Raw genomic sequence first — 24,148 nt, 5'->3', positions numbered from 1 at the left:
CAGTACGGACAAGTAGCACAGCCAAGGTTCTCAGTGGCAGGGCAAGAAAGTGAAGCCAGAGACGGAGGGGGGCTATGGGTGAGCCTGCGAGACACTGTTTGTCATCGCATGCCTCTTTTATGCTTTTCCGGGCAAATGCGGTCCCGAGTAATTACAATAGGCAGAAATTATGCCATTTCTGTGCCTGCTGATTTCCACGGGGGCCGCATGGAATGGCCTGGCGGGCCGCAAATGGCCCGCGGGCCGTACTTTGAGTACCGCCGCCATATATCATACACTCTTATTTTGAAAACAGAAGTCCCTTTTATTGACTCTGCAAATCTTATTGCTTTTTTTATTTTTTTATATACAGTTTTTCTTATAGGCTAGGTGTGTTTGCAATACACACACAAAAACTCACTGACATTTCATTTCTCGATTTTTTACACAAAATATATACACCGCATACTATTTACAAACAACAAATAAGTACAAATGTATACATATATTGAGATCACAAACAATGAAACTTGCTCTTACAAGCATAAACCTATACCAATTCCTCGGGTTCGCGTCCTACTTTTTTGCCAGGGTTACACTGTTTTTTCTTGGCAATTCCTAGTTATTAATAATGGCGTTATTAATAGAGTACTAGAGTATAATGTATACGAACGACAATGTTTAAATAAACAAGTGGAGCCCAACTTCCTGAGCCCACCTAGATACTGTTTAGGAAGAGACTCTTAACTCTAATAGGACCAAATAACTAGGAATTGCCAAGAAAAAAAGCAGTGTAACCCTGGCAAAAAAGTAGGACGCTAACCCGAGGAATTGGTATAGGGTTATGCTTGTAGGAGCAAATCTCATTGTATGTGATCTTAATATATGTATACATTTGCACTTATTTGTTGTTTGTAAATAGTATGCGGTGTATATATTTTGTGTAAAAAATCGAGAAATGAAATGACAGTGAGTTTTTGTGTGTGTTTGCAATACACACACCAAGCCTACAAGAAAAACTGTATATAAAGAAAATAAAAAAAACAATAGGATTTGCAGAGTCAATAAAAGGGACTCCTGTTTTTAAAATAAGAGAGTATGATCTATGGTGTCAGAGGTAAAACTTTTGTTAAAACGCTTTGTATTTGATTCTGGCTGACTACCTTACCTGAATCACTCCCCAAAACTCGATATGCAGATTAAAAAGAGATCATCAATATACCAGACCCAGAGTATCACCTGCTCCACTATTATCATGTTCTATATATGTATATATATGGATATCTGTATATCATCATCAATATACTTTATTTCGGTTTGGTGACCATAAAAGTACAGTTGCAATACATTATAATAAATAAAACAAAGAGCAGAAGAATATATGTAAACATTAAACATAAACAGTAAGAAATGCAATAAGCCTGGTACGGGACCTCCGGGAAAACAGTTGCCACTATCAAAATAAACCTCCTTAGTAAACTAAGACTAGGCTATAATGTGGTCCACCATGTTGAGTACCTCAGCCATATCATGAGAAGGATTATGCCTCTCATAATGTCCATAGATATTAAGTACCCTAACCTGCTGTTAAATCATTTAAAAAGTTCACAGGAAAAGAGGCAAGTTTAAATCAATTGGTAAAAACAATTTAGGCTATTGGTACTGGATTTGTAAGAAGTAAACCTCATACACGAGTAGCAGCAATAATGGTCACAGATTCCTGGATGTTATACTTTTCGTTTGAATCGACAAAGCCCCCCAAATGAAACGTGGGACCACAAATGCTATTCACTTTTTCATGTAATTTTTCAATAATCGCAAAGCCTCCCAATAGTGTCTTACACCCTCCAATTTGTACAATGCAATATTCCATTTTTTACATAAAATGGAATATCTGGGGCAAAAGACAAAAGAAATCCATCTAAGACCATCTTTAAAACCCTTAAAGATCTGATGGTTAAGAGAGCTGTTCCACAAGTGGATGGTTCTATCTCCCACTGTGAGACTCTAGCCGCTTTCTTCTTGGACAAAGTCAAGAACATCTATCAGTCGTTCCCCAGTACGACGTTGCCCTCTAATCCTTTGAATGATCCCCGTAGTTGTCCGGCACTACACTCTCTCCCTACTCTCTCCTGGGATGAGTTTGTCAAGTGGGCACAGCGAGTCAAGTCCGGCTCTCCCGCGGACCCTCTCAGATCTGCCCTCTTTAGAGACCCTTCTTTTCAGGGGCGCACGGTAGTGTGCTCGCTGATTAACCTTTCCCTGACTTCAGGCACTGTTCCTGCCAAGTGGAAGCAGGCGGTGGTTTCCCCGATCCTGAAAAAAACATCTTTGGATCCATTAAAACGGGAAAACTACCGCCCCATTTCATTGCTTCCCTGGCCGGCCAAAGTCATGGAGGCTCACGTCAACCTGGCGCTCTCTGAGCATATGACCCGGGCCAATGTCCTCGATCCCACGCAGAATGGGTTCCGTGCTGGTCACAGCACGGAGACTGCCCTTCTGGCAATGGTAGAACATCTGCGGACTGTGTTGGATGCAGGTCAAACGGCAGCGCTTATTCTATTAGATCTTAGCGCTGCCTTTGACACGGTGTCCCATCGCATCCTTCTGCACCGCTTGGAGGGCATTGGCATCTGTGGCTCCGCTCTGCAGTGGTTCCGCTCCTTCCTCAGCGATCGCTCCTTCTGCGTTGCCACCCCCCCTTTTCAGTCCAAATACCATCAGCTGGACCTGGGGGTCCCTCAGGGCTCCTCGCTGAGTCCCACGCTTTTCAACCTGTACGTGCAGCCGCTGGCTGATGTCGCCAGGCAGTGGGGCCTAACCATGGTCTCATACGCCGACGACACGCAGCTAGCGGCTACGATCAGCGGGGATGTCGAGCAGGATGCCCCCAGGTTCCGAAATGGGCTGAGAGAGGTAGCCAGCTGGATGAATAACAACTGTCTCCAGCTGAACGCGATGAAAACCGAGGTGATGATCGTCGGGAGAGGAGCGGATTGCTGGGGGGACAGCTGGTGGCCTCTTGAGTTGGGGCCGGCCCCTTCACCAGTGCTGGAACTCAGAAACCTGGGAGTGTGGTTAGATCACACCCTTTGCTTCACGACCCATACTAAGAGAGTGGCGGCATGTTGTTTTGGTGTCCTGCGTGGGCTAAGGCCGGTGCTCAAATTTTTCGATGCTCCGACAAGACAGTTGGTCATCCAAGCGACGATTATCTCCCGGCTGGACTATGCCAGCTCGCTCCTACTGGGAGCTAACCAATCGGAGATCGTTCGCCTATAACGCGTTCAGAACGCGGCTGCGAGAGCAGTGGTCGGTCTGCCAAGGTTTTGCCCCACTTCTAATACTTTGCGGTCCCTACACTGGCTTCCGATTAAAAGCCGAATTCATTTCAAGGCTCTTAGCCTTGTTTTCAAAATTTTAAAAGGGTCGGCACCAGAGATACTTAATAATCTCGTATCCGCCTATGTCCCGACCCGTTCTCTTCGATCTCTCGGGCAATCCCTTGTGGTTGTCCCGCGTTTCAGACTTAGCCGGATGGGCGGTCGTTCTTTTCGTGTGAGAGCTGCGATCCTCTGGAATGCTCTCCCTATAGAAATCCGCCTGTTAGAGGACTTATTAGTATTTCGTAGGGCTCTGAAAACCCATCTGTTTTAAAATTTCATTTTTTCCTCTTTTCCGTTCTTTTCAGCGTTGTGTTATGTCCACCATTCCCTGCGCCAGGACGCTCCTTAGCTGGAGCATCTGTGCGCAAAATAAATGACAATAACATAACATAATATAACAAAAGTGGGCCTCTGTTTCTTTTGACAACAGGCAAATGGGGCAGGTCTCTAGAACACACACAATTTTGCACCATCTCAAGGTAGAGAATCTTAAGGGCAGGGTACCAGATCTGAACTGGAAATAGAGACATTTCGCCCTGGCAGGATACATCTTGTCCAAATAAATTTCAAAGCTCGGCAAACATTTGTGAAGCAAGAATTGCCCTGTTAGGTACCCCTCCCTTTGCTCAAACCAGGTTCTAGTCAAAGCCCGATCCCAATAGATTTTATTTAAGAGCAGCTTATCACCTTTAGTGACTTTGTCAGGAGTAATCCATTAGTTTCCTAAATTAAGCAGTTCAAACTGCTTTTTGAAATGCTTCAACCATGGGGTGCGGACAAGTTTGCCACAATTAATCAGGTCCCTGTAAATTAATCAGGTGCATCTCTGTAAATAGTTGATTCTGGGGTAGACTAAACCCTCACCCAATATAACAAGGGTTTGGAAACGGTAGCAAGTGGATGGGGTTAAGGGCTAGATCAAATCTCAACAAAACTAATGGAGAGCTTTGCGGCAAATTGAGAAGATCTTCAATAAATCTTTTATCCTTAATGAATAATATGGATGCATCAGTGTAGCCCCATGTCTCTGCCTCATAAAGGGCGGCTAACACTGTGGTGGCTTGATAGATTGTTAGGGCCGGTGACATGACCCCTCCTGCTATGGAATTGTGTTTCCTTCTGATTAAGAGTATGTGCTGGGCTAGTCCGACCTTATTCTTATCTATTTTCATCTCACCTTGCAGAGAATCTGACATCCTTATGCTCACATAGTCCAATTGAATGGTCTGCGGTATCAGGGAGCCATGAAGTCAAAGTTTCCTCTAAATGACCGATGAGGATTAATCCCCATAAATCTGGACTTAGAGTTTATTTCTAAGCCACTGTTTTTACAGAAAGCTGCAAATAAATCCAATTCCTTCTGTAGTCCCATCAGGGTTCTGGAAATAAGTAGCGTGTCATCAGCAAACATTAGGATCAGGACCGGGACACCAGCAAATTTTGGGGCCCCATGTCCAATTGCAGAGACCCAGTTGACTGCCCCATTAATATACATACTAAATAAGATTGAGGAAAGTACACAGCCCTGCTTGACACCCCTTCCTATAGGGATCTTTTCTGTGAGGTCACCAATGTTGTTCCACCTTACTTGAGCAAAGGTGTTGGTATGCAATACTCTGAGAATCCAGAGCCAATCCTCTGAAACCCCGTAATTTCCCAGCACCCTCCATAGCCTATCCCTAGGGACCAAATTGAAAGCTGACTCAAGGTCAATAAAGGCAACATATAGGTGCTTTTCTTTAAGGTTGACAAACTTCTAACACAGAACATAAAAGCGAAAGACCTGGTCAATAGTGCTTATTTTGTTTCTGAAAACTGCCTGGGCGTCTTCCAGGATGTGGTTGTCGGCAAACCAAGTTTGGAGCCTAGTTAGTACCTGTCTGCAGAATATTTTGGTCAGTGAGCTAAATGGGCCTGCAGTTTGATGGTTTATCCATACCCTCCTTTTTATAGATTGAGATAATAGTAGCTCCCTTCCAGGATGGTGACATTTTGAAGCCCTTCATGATTGCATTACCCAAATGATTGAGCTGAGGAATCCAGATCTAGTGCGTCCTCCTTATAAAGTGACGTAAAGTAGCTTACCCATTTATCTGGCCGGACAACAACCTCCATGTAATCATCAATGGTGTGTGTGCCTTCTACTTCTAGAACGACAAGGTTTTTACTATCAAGTGCCTCAGTAAGGGCAGCCCATTGTCCCCACTCCCATCTCTTTTTTGCAGCCAGCTGTGTGGACTTATACTTTTTACTTGCCATTGATATCTCAGGTTTGCTGTCTTTTTTTTGTTTTTCTATCAGGGTATTGTATTCTTGTTTGCAATCTTTACCAAAGCAGCTAGGTTGTTTCTTTATGATACTTCCCAGTGTTGTAGCCTTACAGAAGAGGGGCTTTATTTGATCCAAGAATTGGCAGTGCACAGTGACAAAGTCAAACTGACCATAAACAGTAGCAAGTGCATCAAACCTTAAAACAATTCCATCACCCTCCAGTGGGCTGACAGATTTGCCAATAAAATATTGATTTGTGTCCTCTCATGTTCGGAAGGTGACTTTCCCCAGTCAGAGTCACAGACATGCATTCCTTTAAGGAGTGGTGCACACTCCCGGGCAGGGCTGCCTTATAAATAACGTAGTTTCTGCCCTAAAATGAAATTGCACTATTCATTAGGTTTTTCTTTCAAGTAAAGGCAACGCATATATTTGTTTGAATCCATGCACTTGTACATCCCACTGGAGGGCGATTTGAATGTTTTAAGGTTTGGCATCAGTAAACTCCCACTGGAGGGAAAGTAAAATTTAAACTACCAGCATTTATAATGCAGTTGGCATTCAACCCGCCTGATGGCAATACAAATGCAAATAGAACTGAGGTTTAATGTTGTTTGTGATGGCAACAATGTAACCTGTGACCAAGGACTCGTAATAGTCCGAAACGCGTAAGGGACAAATGCATGGATTCCAATGAAATATGCTTTGCCTGTACTTGAAAGAACAACCTCATCTCACGAGGAGTGCACCTTAATTTCTTTGGGCAGAAAAGGAGTGATATATACCCTCAAAATTCAACTCTTTCTCTATGTGTGTGTCTGCGTATGTATATATATTTTTATATATATATATCAAAACACTTTCGCAAGTTCTCCTGCCTCTTACAGCGCCAGTGAGGTAGCAAACCTCCAACATAAACTCCTCAGTTTCTTTGTGCAAAAACCAATGCTGAGCCCAATTCCATTCAGCGTAGATGTATTTTATTTCATACAGTGAAAACACCTGACGCGTTTTGGAGCAGCCACTGCTTGGTCACGGGTCAAACAACGTTTACTACCACAATACACAAATAGTGAACATATTACCAACATTGAAGAATGACTACTAGATCATTAGCATCATAGTGCAAAATGGCATCCAATTTGAAAAGGTCATTATACCTTAGAAATGTCAGGCAATACCATACTGATACTTATTGTTGAGGCAATTAGCATCATTATTTACATACATGATTCAAATAAACAGCTTATCAGCCTGATTTAAATTCATGGACAACATTTCATTACAATCACACCCAAGTGGGCTAATCTTAATGTCGTTGATTCAACCAAGTTGATGTTCATGTCCGTTAGTTCCAGTTCTGCCCAACTGGGCACATGTATCATCATCATTACATCATTATTTGTATGCAAGATTCTAGTATACAGCTTTTCAGCCTTATTTAATACCCGGACATGATTTCATCACAATCGCGCCCTAGTGGGCTAATCTCAATATCATTAATTCAAACCGAATTATTATTAATGTCCATTTGTTTCAATTCTGCCCAGGTGGGCTCATGTCATAAGATGTTATCAGATATTCCACTTTTCACTTCAACCTCTAAAATTGAAAGTGACCCCTATATTGTAGCTCATTTGTGTTCGTCTTCCTCATATGATGATGGCCGCATCTCCTACAAGATTAAAAAACAAAGTGCATGATCACCTAACTCCTTAACCGCGGCGCAAATTACGCCGTGGTGTGGGAGTTTTAATCAGTTGGCTGGGCTGCGTCGGGCAACGGACGTGTGCAGCACTTGCAAGGTAGTGCTTGCAATGGCTGTTGGCTGACGCAACCACGGAACGGGTTAAGATCCACTATTACCATTAAAATCTACAAACTAGTAAATATAGAGATGTAATGAGATACCACATCTACAGAATTATTCTTTTACACCTACAACGGGTCCAACATCTAACCTAGATGGACGGATAATTCTTTGTCCTTATTTAAACCAATCGGATGCATTGTCTCATATTTTATAATCAATGCAATAGAAGTGTTTGAAAGAGGTGTAAAAATGAATTTAAAAAACTAGACAAAAGTAAAAACTTTAAGTACAATAACCTAACTCCAGAACAGCAGAAGGCGATTAAGGAACTACATTACAACAAATAAGTAGTAATTAAAACATCTGACAAGGGAGGAAATGCGGATGTCTGGCTATGCAGGGCTGTATCTAGGCTGGTGGGAGGAGCAGGTGGCTAATAATATCAATGCCTTTGACCAACATGCCGTCCTCTGGGAAAGGTGTATAGACAATATATTTTGTATCTGGAGAGGAGTAGAAATGGATGCCAATGATTTTGTGGAAACCTTGAACAGGAATTAATTCAATCTTAGATTTTCTAGTGAAGTACACGCAAATGAAATAGAATTTCTAGATGTAGAAAAAAGGGTTGTTACTAAGAAATTGGAAAGCACATTATTTTGCAAAAAAAAACAGCTGGTAACAGCTTACTGCATGCCGACAGCTGTCACCCTAAGAACTTGATTAGTAGCCTACCCTACGGAAAACTTCTAAGGGCAAGAAAGAATTGTATCTCAGAGGAAGCCTTCCATGATGAAATGAATAAGATGAAAGTGAGATTCAGAGGAAGAAGCTACTCTAGGAAAGTGCTAGAACAGTCTAGCAACAAAGTACGAACTGTGAAGTGGGATGACTTACTGAATGTAAAAACTAAAGATGACACTGAGGAGGAACCGATTAGGTTCATAACATCCTACAGTAATCAGGCATGGGAGGTAAAAAGAAGCCTCAAAAATTTCTGGCATATCCCAGGGACATATAAAATACACTGAACAAATATGTGGGTGTGAATCGACAGATTAAGTAAAAAAAATGTACATCATTGAAGGATATTCTGAGTGGAAGTACTGTAGTGTTCACGATGAATCCACATCAAATACAAGTTTTTTTTATGTGGGGAATGTAAGGCGTTTAGATACAGCACTAACTGTAAACAAATAGAACTATCTAAACGTATGAGACCATTCATCATTAAGAATCATCTTACATGAAATTCAGATTTTTGCGTTTATGTGTTGATGTGCCCATGTTCTTTGATTTCTATTGAGAGTACAATCCACAAAGTTAAGAAAAGAATTTTAGAGCTCATGAGAGCTATAACAAAGGAGGATAAACAGTGCCTCGTCTCTAGGCATTTTAAAGAATATCATGATAAGGATATCAAGGTTTAAAATATTGTGCCATTGAGAGAATCCTAGTATCTGAGAGAGGAGAAAATAGGGTTCCTGAACTATGACACCTAGAATCTAAATTGATTATAAAATAGGAGAAAAGGCATCTGATTGGTTTAAATAAGGATGCAGAATTATCTGTCTATCTAGGTTAGATGTTGGACCCGGTGTATGTGTAAAAGAATATTTCTGTAGATGTGGTATCTCATTGCATGTCTATGTTTACTAGTTTGTAGATTTTAATGGTTTTTAATCTTGTAGGAGACGCAGCCATCATCATGTGAGGAAAACAAATGCAAATGAGTTACAATATTGGGGTAATTTTCAATTTTAGGGGTTTAAGTGAAAAGTGGAATATCTGATAACATCTTACAACATGAGCCCACCTGGGCAGAATTGAAACAAATGGACATTAATATTATTTTGGTTCAAATTAATGATATTGAAATTTTCCCACCAGGGTGCGATTGTGAGGAAATCATGTCTGGGTATTAAATCAGGCTGAAAAGTTGTATACTAGAATCATGCATACAAATAATGATGTAATGATGATAATACATGAGCCCACTTGGGCAGAACTGGTACTAACAGTCATGAACATCAACTTGGTTGAATCAACGACATTGAGATTAGCACACTTGGGCATGATTGTGATGAATTGTTGTCCATGAATTTTAAATCAGGCTGATAAGCTGTATATTTAAATCATGTATATAAATAATGATGCAATGATGATAATTGCCTCAACAATAAGTATCAATATGGTATTGCCTGACATTTCTAAGGTATAATGACCCATTCAAATTGGATGCCATTTTGCACTACGAATCTGTTGATCTAGTAGTGTTGTATAGTGTAATTTTCCCGTTTCATGCCGGTATATAGGTATAAAATACCCTATCCTTATATAGGCATAGAAATCATAACTATATTAAGACATAGCTTAAGTAGTCCTAATATGGCTTGGCTACTTCCACTAGTTCCGAAAAGCTACAACGATTTCTTGGAAAAACCCGCCTTCAGCAGTCAGGGACTTCCCCCTGCATTAATATTGATTTATCCAAAAACTCATGGAGTTTTCAAAGAACTAAGTCTTTGATGACGTTATTATGTCCAACCTTACGTCAAACTCGGCACCTTCAAGGTATAAATATGCCCACACTTGCCCAAACAGACACACAGTGGTTTGGAGCAGTTCGACTATCTACTTGCCCGACGCCCTGCTACAGCAATTGCTGAAGGAAGCCGACCCTCCAGCAGACGCACTGAGAGAGAAGCTGTCTTTTTTCTTGCCGAGAAACCCATCTCCAGTGTTTCCAATCTACCTTTGCGGGTTGTTGGGAAATCGAGTCCTGAGAGAGAGATACCAGACCTCCTTCTTTCTAAACCAAGGTACAGAGCTGATTAAACCCTTAGAGAATTCTTGGATTAGATTCTTGGCAAAAGAATACTGAAACTAAGCTACACCTCACTTACTTCTTCCCTTGTACTAGACCTAGGTTAGGTACACCGGGGTAGGCGTATTTTAGAAGCACCAGTTGAGTACTTTTAGTCTTTATTTATTAATGTATGTATTCTATGTTTTTTATGACTTAGAAACATATCCTACTTTTACAGTAATATTTTATAATCCTCTTCTTACTGTACGCATTATACTTTGCAACCAGTATTACGATTGTAGCAGTTCATTTCCTCTGCATGAGAAAGAAGACTGTTCAATAAATCCTTTTATTGAAAACGCCCGTCTCTCTATTTCTCTGCACCTCTGGTGAAACGAAGCATGCACGATTGACTGAGTGAAATAACTATCTATTGTTTCCGCGACTCTAGAGATAGATTTCTTATTCTTGGGAAACAAAGTTGTCATGTTTATGCGGTTATCAGAAACTAATCCCTTCCTGTGTATTCGGGAAAGTTTCTAGTGATCTCTCTCTCTCTAGAGAGAAAGAGAGTTGGACTTTGGAGAGGTACATTTACTATTCCTATCACAACATATGCAACAGTAGGAAACGTGCTGTACTTTGGAGGGTTAACATTTTCTTTTCCTACTCCAACCTAAGTAGCAGTAGAGAAAGTGTTGGACTTTGGAGGGGTCAGGGCTACTATTCCCAGTCCAAACATAAGCAACAAGTAGGGGAAATATTAAACTTTAGGAAACTCATATTTGTCCTGCAGGCTCCATCTCTAGGTATTTGGGTAACAGAGCCATAATACCCCCACCATACCCCCATATTTAGTTTTTAATCCTACCTGAAGAATCCTAAATAAAAGGGATGCCTGGTTATTCAAGGTATTTTAATGCTTAGAAGACCTCGGCTAGAATTCATATTTGAAGTGCTACCTGATATAGGGTTGAGTTCATGCTGGTTTTCAGGGAGCACAATGACACCCTATGATTAAGCATGCCACTAATAAAGTGGGTGAGGGTCTAAAAAAAACAACCAGTTTTTTTCCTGATGATGGGATGATACTCACAAAACATACCTATTATGCAGTGCAACAACATTAATAAACTGAAACACAACACAAATAAAACTCCGCACCTATTAAAAAAGAGCAGAAATTAAATAAATAATTAGAGACCAAAGCAACAAAAATTCAATCAGTGGAACTGGTGATATACAATTTAAAAGATTTAAGTCAATTTTGCATCTAAAAGGGCAAAACATCACTCTTGGCCACCTGCTAGTTGTAGACCGGGGGAAAATTACAATTTAAGGCCGACAGCGATGGAGCATGGACTGCATACAGGGACCAGGTTCGTCCAGCTAAAAAAGTTCTCTTCTCAAAGTCCGGTGCAAAAACTCCACTTCTTAGTGGAGGGGGCTGTGAGGAGTAGAGAGAGTGTAGTGAATGATTTCTGTAACACAAAGAGAAGGCCAAGTGTTGCGAACCGTCGTCACAGTAGTGTGAAGATCCTGTTGGGCATCTCGGACGGTTGTTACTGGAGCTTGCGCTAGTGGTTACTGCGGGCTGTCAATGCTGTAGCGTGTTGCTGGCAGTCACTCTGGATGAAAAGTTGGTTCGACCATAGCTTTGTGATGGTGGTTGTTAGACCTGGCAGCCTTAAGGTGCTCTCTACCCCGACTTTCTGCTTTCCTCCTCCATTTTTTCTGACCTTGTTTTTGCTGGAATTAGGACTCTGAGCTTTGTATCACTGCTAACCAGTGCTGGCAAGGCTGCGTTGCTAGACCCTGTTGCATCGACATCAAGGATCCTATCGACAGAGCTTACTGTGTGAAGTTCGGTGTCGGGGATGCAGTGAGCAGCTAAGGTGGGGCATTGAATCTGATGAGCGATGAAGGTGCAATGAGGAGTTTCGGTGGCTTTGTGAAGGCTGCCGAGGTTTAAAGATGTGAGAACCTGTGTCTGGGAAAGTGTTGTGCACAGGGGGTTCCGAAGGTGATATGTGGTTCCAAGATGTGGGTTGTGGCAGTGATTTGTATCGTTTGCAATGGGTCCAATCCAAGCAGCAATGTGCCAGTTATTTAGGGGACGCGTCACTCAGCAGAGATGATGCATCACTTCAACTGGAAAGCCCCTTAGACCCACTTCCAAGGGTCCAGGACTGGGGTGGCACCACCTGGCAGGGTAGATTCACAGATTGCAGAGTCCAGGTGCAGAGATTGGAGGCCTGTTATGTACCTGAGGCTTTAGATTAGGCACCTGGAGTCACTCTGGGTTGTGGGTTTAAAAGCTGCAAGTCTGGTCCTTCTCATTAAGGCAAGAGGGCAGCAGGGAGCAGATCAGCACAGCAAAGCAGGAGTCCAGCAGAGTGCAGTTAAGCAGAGTGGCAGATCTTCAGCAGCATAGCCGTCGATCTTCCTAGCAGAGTATTCCCAGGTCTAGAACTACTGTTCTGAAGTTGTGGTGTTCTGAGGTCCAGAATGTATACACAGTGGTGCCTTTGAAGTGGGGGAGACTTCAAAAGACATGCCTTTGAAGTGCACAGATGTCCTGCCTCCCCTGCCCCAGCTCCAGACTAACTACAGGGGGGGGATGCAGCCCTTTGCGTGGGGCCAGGACACAGCCTATCCAGAACCCAGAGTGACCCCAGGACAAGTTGGCTGGCCTCTTGATCTGAAGTCTCAGGAACATAACAGGCTTCCAACCCCTGCTCCTGGACTCTGCCATCTGTGAATCTACACTGTCCAGTGGTACCACCCCAGTTCTGGACCTTTGGAAGTCGGCCTAAAGGTGCTTGCCAGTCTGACAAAAAATGGGGTGACCCTGTGTCCCTCAGAACCTGGGTATATCGTAATAAACAAAAAGTGGTTCTGTCGGGTTATCGGTTACTTCTGTCAGGGCACTAAGTGTCGCATCTGTTATTTTTTCTATTATAACAATCGTATCTCAAGTGCCTAGACACAGAAACATTTTCACAAACAATAAGGCACAGGACTCTAATTGCTGTCTACTGCATATGTTTTATCAGATATATATCATTCATATATTTTAAACATATTATCACGCTGTCAACACAGGTGAAATATTGCAAGTAAGAGGTGGTCAAGTGACATGAGTGCTCAGTGCTCAGTGGTGTGCAATATATACATGGTGGTGAAAATGATGTACATGTGGGTGATTGGCCACATAATTAGGGAAATACAATGACTCTGTTGTCTGATGATTATTCTTTTGTTGTGCAGAGCCTTGGTCAATCTGAGCCTTGGATTGACACTGCGGCGGCGACACAGGATGGATGCCTGTTTTGCTGCGCCCAGTATTGAATTGCCGGTGCTTGAACTTTCCAAGATAATTACCGCCTGGGCCAACATTGATTCTACCTCCAGGTTGCGTTCCAGGATTCACTCTGGTTCTTTTAGGGCTGTTCAAAATCCCCCCTGTTCTGTCCTGATGAAGACCCGCTTTTGACTACCAAATGGAGCATAGTTTGGGTTGGAACGTCGATGACACACATGGCCCAGATTGAGGTTGTGAATAAGCACTTTCTGTTTGAGGCACATTCCTACTAGCATATGCTACAATATGCCTCTAAGCATTCAGGTGTCCACTGTGCTGTGCAATGATAGTGCCTAGCACGGCTGGGATAGCATTGACCAAAACTTCTGTATGAAGCGTCAGACTGGAATAAGCTATTTAAGTATCATTCTCAATGGCTTGTTTTAGTTTTCCTAAAACTTTTCTCACATTCCTGTGACCAATAAAAGGAAACACTCTTTTACGCAAATTTCTCAATGGAGCACTTACAGTGGAAAGGTTTTGTATTATATCAAAAATAGTAGCTTGCCGTGCCAAGAAACAAACATACCATTGAAACATCTTGTGGGGATCAGTATTTGACAGCGCTTGTACTTTAGCAAGATCAGATGTCATACCCCCATCAGAAAGATATGACCAAAGAATTTGATCTTTGTCTTATTGAACTCACATTTATCTGCATTCAAAGTCAAATCTGCATTAGCCAGTAAATGGCATACTGGTGTGAGAGCCTTATCATGCTCTTTTTTGTGTAGACCCAAAAACCAATATGTCCTCACTATAATTGAGTGCATTCATGATAAGCTGGATGATATGTCGAATAACATCTTAAAAACCTTCTGCAGCTGATGACACAGCACAACGTAGTCTTTTGTATAGAAACAGACTAACATGTGGAGAAAGGGTTGTAATATACCTGCAATTTTCTTTGAGCACCAACTGATAATAAACTTTTTTCAAAACAAGGCAAGAAAAGACATTTGCACAATTTAATTGTGTTATCATGTCAGCAATGTGTGGACCTGGATGTTGTTCTCATTCAATTGCCTTGTTTGCCTGACGCAAGTCAACGTATACGCGTACCACTCCTTCATTGTCCTTTTTTGAGAACTAATAAAAAGGGAGAAACACATGGCGTGGGACCAGTTGAACACTCTATGAAATCATGCTTAAGTAGCTATTCAAGTTCCTTTTGAACAGCATCTTGTAAATGCTGTCTGACACCTGGTTAATCTCTGCTTTGCAGCACTCCTGTTTGGAGTGCTATCTTGCACATTGCAGCTCTTTCAAAACCTGGTTGCATCTGCCTATACCATTATCACTCCATATACATGTATGACTTTCAGTTGCGTAATAGCACAGTACCTCTTTGTGCAGCCTTCCCAGCAGATTCTCGACCACCAATGTGTAGACTTCTCAGTGAAGCTGTCAACTTCAAATGCTTTACACAGAACTGGGCTCCTCCTACATACAACAAATGTTGATTCCGCTCTTCGACAGAGGCACACTTGGCACACACAGGTAGTTTGCTGGACCATTGCAAACTCTCTGGGAGAGCACTTTCGATCTTCGGGTTATTTATCCCATCCTCGTCACCAATTGTAGCTTTCTGCCCAGTTCAAGTACTCGCAAATTACTACACCACACTCAGAGCTTAGTATGAGACATCTTTATTCTTTTGCAAGTGAGTGCGAACTCAACATTCTAAAGTAGCTTTCTTTGCATTCCTCTCTAACACATCACAGCCCTATGGAGTCCATCAGGAGCCGAAAGGGTTCCGTCATTGCTAACTTGCAAGACACTGCACCCTGGTCTCAGGATGTCTCGGGTGACAAATGCTAGTGTGAAGTGCTTTGTGAATGTGCTGAGGCAGTTCATTTGAAATGTAAGTGGGGCTGTGCACAGCGCATCCCCCCCAATCCTGGCAGGATGGCCAATCCTGCCAACACTTAGTCCCCATTTGTGTCACTGTCTCGGAGAAATATAAAAAGACCAACTGACAACTACACCTAGTCATGTGATCCAGGATGCAGGCTGCTGGAATCAACTGGTTAGGAGAAGACAATGCCAACGTTCTACTACTTTTAGGTATTTACAAACTATGTACAGAGTTTTACAACGCCGCACTCTATATACTTATGTGGATGAAGTTCTCCGTACCTGGAGACTTTGCAATTAGGGCAGAGAACTCCACAAACATGTGTATCGGGAGTATGAAGTCATAACACTCCAAACATAGTTTGTGACTGCCTAAATGTAGTAAACTTACACAAAAGTGTAAGTTTACCTTTGTGAATCAAAGTTACATTTTTCAGTTCTGTGGTTTCGGTGTAGTTGTACTAAATTCATCACTGTTCTGATTACACTTTTAGAACATTTAATGAAACATGATAGTCATAGATCCTACCTTAGTACTACATAACCAAACAACACATTCAGCTATTACTACTTTCATTGTTTTCATGTAAAGGTTTTCTTCTGAAAATGTTTTCATCAAATTTTCATGTAAAGGTTTTCATCTGAAAATGTTTTCATCAAATTGTTTTTTTAACCATTTTTTTTCTAACCGTTGTGTTTTCCTACCCAAAGTTTTATTTATCGAATATATTAATAACCTCCTTCGCGCCGTGAATATTTTCAATGTACAGATGTTGCTACAGTTAGTACTCCTTTACAAATCACCCTTTTGTATTTATCAACACTCTTTTTCTACTTAACAGTGAGACAACTCATGCTTGAGGATTCAACAATAGTATCTGGCAAATATTATTATTCCTGTCTGCATTGTGCTCCTTTTAGCTTCTATCTGGGTTTTCAATTGCACATATGACCAAAAAACATAGGGGCATAATAACAAGATGTGCTTTAAAAAACGCACATCGCACATTTCACTATCGCCGGATTTTTTCGCCGTGTTAGCGCGTTATTATCAACACGCAACACGTAGGCGATAGTAAATCCTGCGATAGCCGGTGATAGTGAACATTAGCGCGTGAAAACAAGCGTTGTTTTCAGGCGCCAATGTGTGCCTTCATAATATGGGGGGGTGGATTCAGCTTTATGATGCACACCCCCATGTTATCAATGCCTAACGCCTGGTCAGAGCAGGCGTTGGGAGACCGAGTTTATCGCAGGTCTTTTCCTCCCAACGCCTGCCTTGGTGATAGGGTGTTCCCACCTCCAACCACATTTTACATGTGGTTGGACGTGGGAACACCCACTTTGCATGTGATTAGCGATGTTTCTCGCTAACATGCAAAGTGGGCATGAGGCAGGCGTTGCAATGCCCTTGTTAATAGGGTGCTGGAAGTATCGCCGCTTTCTCGGCGAATTGTGACGAGAAAGCGGCGATACTTCAGCTTGTTAATATGCCCCAAAATGTATAATTTCCACAGTAAAATGTTTGGCCAGCTGGTGATGGTGCTCAACGCGGGGGGCGGGGGAGAGTTGTTGGTGGTGGAGGAAGAGGGTAAATGCAACAGGGTGACGAATGACTGATGTTTGTGTAACCCTGCACAGTCTAGCAAGTTGTAGCAGAAAGAGTGTTTCAACATACAATTTCCACTGAACAAAAATGCTGACTTCGGCTGCAACGTGTTTTTTTCTTTCTCTGCAGGACACAATTGATTTATATGAGATATGTATTAAAACTTTAATCTGTATCTCAGTATGACACTCATTAAAGCTGTCATTAGGTAGTGTTTGATCTCTGGGAGTTAAAAAAAAACTGGGCAAAAACATTTTAGCTTTCATTTTTGTCATCAGAGCAGAATTTCTTCAAGGTTTCCCAAAATGAGGTCAAACATGTTCCATATCTCGTCTGGTTAAAATGGGGAAAGTAATGTAAATTGTAAGAAAAATAGTAATAACGCCATTTCGCTCAGCGTACAGAAAGCAGGTTTTAATTGATTCCTCTGCAAATGCTCTTGAGCAATTTCAAGGTCAAAGCTTCACCAGCGTTAATCTAAGCGGAGTTTTATTCCGCTATTTAGATATATAGATATTCGAATATTGAATGCAAGGTTTGTACAATCACTTAAAAAAACATAATCTGCCTTCAATTGCAGCAAGTTAATAACATGTCAAAATGTCTCATGTCTCCATTTGAATGTCAATACCTTTTTGTCAAGCAGTCAAAAGAGATACTGAAGAAAGCTGAACTGGAGCCCCGATGGTTGCAAAATGAGAAACCACCTCTAAACATTCAACGTATTTCTACTTCAATTATGCGTAATTTAATATAAATAAACAGAAGTGCAATCTTCGTATGGAATGTGCCGAACATGTGACTGATATTGGAGCACGGATTTGTGGTGTGGCTCATGCAATGCATCGTGACGTCAAGCGGCCCAGGACCAATCAACGATCATCTTTTTTGTCTGCAAGTTGACTTAAACACTGCATAAACATCCATTGGCACCGATCACACATACACAACTGTAATTTATACTAAGGATGGTGTAACAGGGCGGGAACAGCATAAAGACCTACATGTTTTCAATCAAAGCCAGATCTATTAAAATAACGTGACATTGTTTTGTGTGAAAGCGTACGTTAAAGGAAACCACGGGCAAACAATGGGCAAGAGGAATATCAAGCGACATTCCTATGCATAAGATGTGTAAAGGCAGCAGGATTGCCCTTCCTATGCAGTTTACAAATCTGTAGCTGTCCTCATCTTGAGAGCTGCCCTCAACATAACTCACACTAGGCACCACTGGGTCATCTTTTAGTGGTAGTGTGGTGACGCTGGGATCCCCACCTAGATTTTTACCTTACCACTCCGAGGAATCCCCAGGTCGACAGATCTCTTTAGTCTGCCCGGAAGTGTGAAGGAAGTTCTTTAAATTCAATATACTTTGACAGATTTCCAAATCAATACATTTTAGTCTGAAGGACCACGGACTCCAAATGAAAGATTAAGAATTTATTACAAAGCCAAAAATAACTGGACATACAAGCACCTCAGCAAGCAGTTCAAGAAATAAACTGGCACTAATACAAACATAATCCTCCGCAAGAGTCTCAGACGACTCAAAATGAAAAGCAGAGTTAATTCTAAAAGCATTAGACACGCAATCATCGTGCCTACTTGAAAACTGGACTGCATCTCTTCCAGTGGAAAAAAAAGAAGAGAATAGTCTGTCCCTACACTAATTCTAAAGTGACATCCCTACTTAACATACCTCCCAGGCAAGGGGAAACGGTGTCAGCTGTGAAGGCTTCCTAAGAAGCGCATTCACCTTCCAGGTAAGTAGCCTAAACTACCGAGCTCGTTCTCAGATGCCCCTTAATTTTTCCTGCCTAGTCCAAACTAAGACCCATGTCGAACTGCAAATCCAATGTGACTGCCTTAGACAGGACCCAGTCCAAACCCAACTGACCCTAACCCTGGCTTCACCAAGACCGAACTAACTCTCCACCCTCGGGGCACTTTCCCTAATACAAAATCCCCAAAACGATGAGTACGCCCATGACAGTCCTCCTTCAGCAGGTACAGCCCCTCGTACTTTTCCGGTCTCAGACCCTCTTCTTCCAGAAACCGTTGCTGTGTCCTTTAATCCCAGGCACCTTCACCGCTTAATGTTGCAAATGCACCTGGCAGCACATTCTTTCCATCTTCACTCCTGCTAATCTAGCTGCTAAACAATGACTTACTCTACCTAACGAGCTACTCGTCCTTGCACCTGCAAAAGAAATGCATGAGAACAATCCCTCTGCACCCCCCAAGTTACAAATCGAAATTCAACTGCAAACGCAAGTTCTCTCAAAGTGCATTCCCATCCCCACATTTCTAGTCATGCTAAAAAAAACACAGTTAGGCCTTTGCTAGCGTTTCTTCTCTCAGGCCTTTACTCTTTTAAGTGCATTTCTAATACAACCCAATAAACATTTCATTAATAAATCCTAACATTACTCTCTATGTTAACAAACATTATTCTCATGTTAAAACATTAAATTTCTCACTAAGCAAACTTACACGTGCAACTTTAATATGGCACGTTTAATCTCGAAGCACATGTCATACACAGAGAAACTAATCCTAAATTACCTAAAGCATTATTCTCTTGATTTAAGCACTACATATGTCAACAAATAATATGAGCATAATTCTATATATTGCAATACTCTCGATTAGTCCTATATTTCTAAACCAAACATTAGTAAGGTCCTCTAAATATGCGGGTGCTGACTACAAGTGGTTATAATGCACCCCTACAATTTTTCATACAACATGGCGCTCTATCAAGTGCCAAGCCAAGTTGTGCTAAAATAGTATTTTTAGCATTTGCTTAGTGAATAAAAAAGGTGGCATGGAACTCTTGCTAGATCTGGTGCTGCATTTTTTTTTACCTTTTGCTCAATGCAGCGGGCTGATTTTCATGCAGTATTGTGCTTCGGGCCGGCGTGTGACATGTGGCATGTCAAATGAGAGGCCAAGGGTATGCAATGTTATTCAGAGGTTAAATGTTTTTTGTTTAATCTAACTTTAACATATGTTGTGTTGCATGTTGGGGTAAGAGGACCATTCAATCCAGCATAACCATAATGTGCTTTGGGGGTTATATGTGTGGTGGCAGAAGTAGCTCATCTCTTCTGTCCCACCACAGATTTCTGGGCAGCCAGAATTCTTGTCGCTCTGGTTGGAAACTCAAGCAACCATCTAGAGACACTGCACAGCTGTCTGATTATGGAATACTAGTGTTCATTGCTGTCAGTCTGTTTTCTCATGAAGCATTTCCCTGCTTATACAAAAGCCTTGATTGTCACATATGAGCAGAAGGAATAGATAATCAAGCGTGGGTGAACCAGGAGGCAGGGCGAATGTGGAGGCAGCAAGATTCCATTCCTGTATAGATGGTCTTTGTGCCTAGTTGTTTCCACAATTGGATATTTCACTGCCCTTTTGAAATATACTTGAAAAATACTTTTATAAACAGATTATTGATTTTTTGCATATGTGTTCATAAAATCATAAGCATGTGAACATATTCCCCTTCCTTCTGTTCCCACCCTTACCGTGGGTCACAAAATATTTGTGTGACATTTTCTATTATATTAGTGACTATTCATTCAAATAATTGCAGTGCATGTCGTCTCAGGGGTAATATTATCTCTCTCAACAGTGTTTGTGCTTAGAAAGTTATACCGGTTGTCATATGTTCCAAAAGTCATCTTTGTCTTTCCTCAAGGTCTAGATAGATGTTCCACTGCAATTGTGTCCCTTATTATGGCATATCATGTTTGCATTGGGCATCGATGTTTGTTTCTACAATCTAAATATTACAGTCTTGGCAGTAATCAGCAGCTGTGACACCTGGGCTCATTCATTTTTCAGTATATTCTCTCCACGTCTTCCTTCCAGTTCATTACCAAACTGGGCATGACCACTGTGCATGAATGGGATCTTCCCTCCCACCACAGTCCTGACAGCAAATATTTGGCATTTGTTTTTACAATTTACTTAATTCGTCTAGAGGTAAATACCAGGCCATATTTGTCTAGGTTTGACCTCCCTGTGCAAAATTGATTTGTTAAATAGATTTTTTTTCTCTCCAATAATCTAAAATGTCGGCCTCCAGAGATATGGGCATTTTAATTTCTTCAGCCTCATGCATTTCATTAGGAATTTTACAGATTGCGCCTTTTGAATTGTCTAGTGTTGCTGCAGGGATTCGGCACAAACACAGAACTATGCGTAGGATTATGGGACTTTAGTGCATAGTAACTGAATTATCCTACCACCTTCATACCCATGGGCCCAGGACCTACTAGGTATAGTGTCTCAATTGCTCTCCTACTCACTCACAGAGAAACAAGCAAGTAAACTCTCCAGAACACAACACTCCAGACTCTCTCAGGAATCGTGGTTGCAAGACACACCCTTTTGCTCACACTCTTGCATTTGTCCACAATAAGATCTGACAGAGACACAAACAAGTTTAAAATATTTATTTTAACTAACGTGCTTTAATATACAGTATACGTGTCACAATAAGCAAGAAAATGCATAACACAAATATGTTCAGCATAGCGCTTAGTCTATAAATCATGAAAGGACCTGTCATTATGAAAAGACAGTATAGCCTAACCTTCCTCCCCTTGTTTAGAAGCAGAGTGATTATGTGTTAGAAGATCTCTGGGTGTTATCTGCAGACCCCGTACCTCAGTCTATTGGTGGTAGAGCTACATCATAGTGCTGTCTTGCTCTTCCCCCTGGAAAGGTCCCTCTCCAAGTGTGAGAAACCTATTTGTGTATTCCAATAAGACCAAAGCACGTATTCCCAAACAACAGCTGCATCTGTATGTTTTGTCTCAGTGTTAGGGCCTGACCAGAAAAGAATAACAAGGAGCATTGTTGATCGAACTTGCTCACAATGTTCAGACTAAATCCCAGGAACCTGCAGAACATGAACACAGTGATAGGTTCTCATGTGAAAATGGCAAAAGAGGCATTTATAAAATAAACTTGTGCAGTAATGTGTGCAAAGCAACAGACAGCATGCAGCGTGCTCATGCTAACTTAGAGAAAACGACAATGTCCCCATGGGCCATGAGAAAGTGTCCTGACGATTTTCTCAAACTCTGTCAGGTCTTTAATTGCTGCTGTTTATTGGTGGGGAAGGTTCAGCAGCTGATTCCTGAATTGTTCAGTTTCAGCTACCTTTTATGCTTTTTACAACTTTCAAATGTCCTAACCTTTAAATTTTCGAAAAGATGTGACAACATTCTTCAATCACATTCAATACTGCCACTGATTAAAAAACTCGAATTTGGATAAAAATGATCCCAACAATTACAGACCCATATCACGACTACCATTGCCAGCAAAGATGATAGAGAAGGCTATTAATAGGCAACTCAGCACATTCTTTCAGAGTACCAATGCGATTGACCCCACTCAGTTTGGCTTTCGTGCAAGACACAGCACGGAGCAAGCTCTCATCAAAGCCACAGAGGAGTTTAGAGCAGCAGTCGATCAGGGAGGTGTGGCGGTCCTGATTCTTTTGGACCTGCCAGCGGCCTTCGATATGGTCCATCATGATGTTCTGATGGACCAATTATCGATGGTGGGGTGCAGGTAGGGATTGGAGCCTCCCAAAATCTTTTCTGGCGGACAGAATGCAAACAGTAGAACTGGGGTGGGAAAGATCTGCCTTTCGTCCTCCCGTGCGGGGTGCCTCAGGGGTCCTCCCTAAGTCCCACAATTTTTAATATATATGTTAGTCCAATGGCGGCACTGATAAGATCCTTCGAACTGCAACTAACATCTTATGCAGATGCCACACAAATTGTGTTGTCCATACAACGAGGGACAGAAGCGGTAATGGCCTTGAGATGTCATGATTGCCTGAAAGATATCTCTGGCTGGATGGCTTCCAACTGCCTGAAATTCAGGGCAGGCAAAACTGAGGTCATTATATTTGGGAATAATCCCAATCTTTGGACACCTTACCTGTAGCGCGCAGAAATGGGAATGCCGCCAGCCCCCACGGTTAGAGCTAAGAACCTGGAAGTGATCATGGATCTTAAACTTGACTTTGGATATCAGGTCAGCAGAGTTGTATTGACTTGCTTGTACCTCCTTAGAATCCTAAGGATAATGTAATTTTTCCTTCTAGATGAGTGTTTTAGGATAGTAGTCTCAGTCCTCATTTAGTCACGGCTGGATTATTGCAACAGTCTGTACCTTAATTTGAAAAAAAACATCTAGACAGACTCTAGCTAGTGCAGAATGCAGTGGCTAGGCTGCTAACAGGCTTACCAAGGTTTGTCTCAGCTAGAGATGGACTTCGGCAACTGCATTGGCTGCCAGTGACAAAGGGAGCACAATTTAAAGCATTGTGTACCGTTTTAAGTCATTGATGGGTAGTGGCCCGGAATTTCTCAGCAGATTCTTTGATTTGTATGTGCTTCGTAGAGCGCTGCGCTCCTCGGAAGGAAAGCTAGTAACTGTCCCCCGAGTGAAAAAGGTTAACTCTTGCGCAGCAGCTTTCCTTTTGTGATGTGAAAGCCTGGAACTGCCTGCCGTTGCATCTTAGGAATACTACGGAGCTCCTTCCTTTTAGAAAGGGGCTGAAGACATGGCTATTCTCGATATAAGACATTTTTTAAAAGCTCCTATAACATAACATAACATAACATTCTTGACTGGCCCCAAACGAAATTCCTGTTAGCCTGGTGCCCCGTGTTATTGGTTCTTTGCCCAATAAAATCAGATTTAGTGCTATCTTGCCTATGGGGTATTTTGTAGGGTGCCATGGCCATGCAGATCCAGTCTTGCTCCATCCCAAAGTTTAAGGTTGCTTTCTTTAGAAATTCCCATCAGACCCTGTTGATGGCTTTCTCATTGTCCTGCGCTAACAGGACCGGTGGGACCCATTTTTTTATTCACCTTTTCTATGAGGTGGGTGGTTCACCACATAATATCCAACATGTGGCATTCTCCTATAAACCCCGACTGGTCTTCATGTATTATATGAAAGAGAATGGCAGCTAACTTATTAGCTAGAATTATCATATATATTGTATGATCAATGTTC

The sequence above is a fragment of the Lissotriton helveticus genome, chromosome 4_1 (genome assembly GCF_964261635.1).
Source record: "Lissotriton helveticus chromosome 4_1, aLisHel1.1, whole genome shotgun sequence".
NCBI lineage: Eukaryota > Metazoa > Chordata > Amphibia > Caudata > Salamandridae > Lissotriton > Lissotriton helveticus.
Note: the sequence above shows the minus strand (reverse complement) of the source record.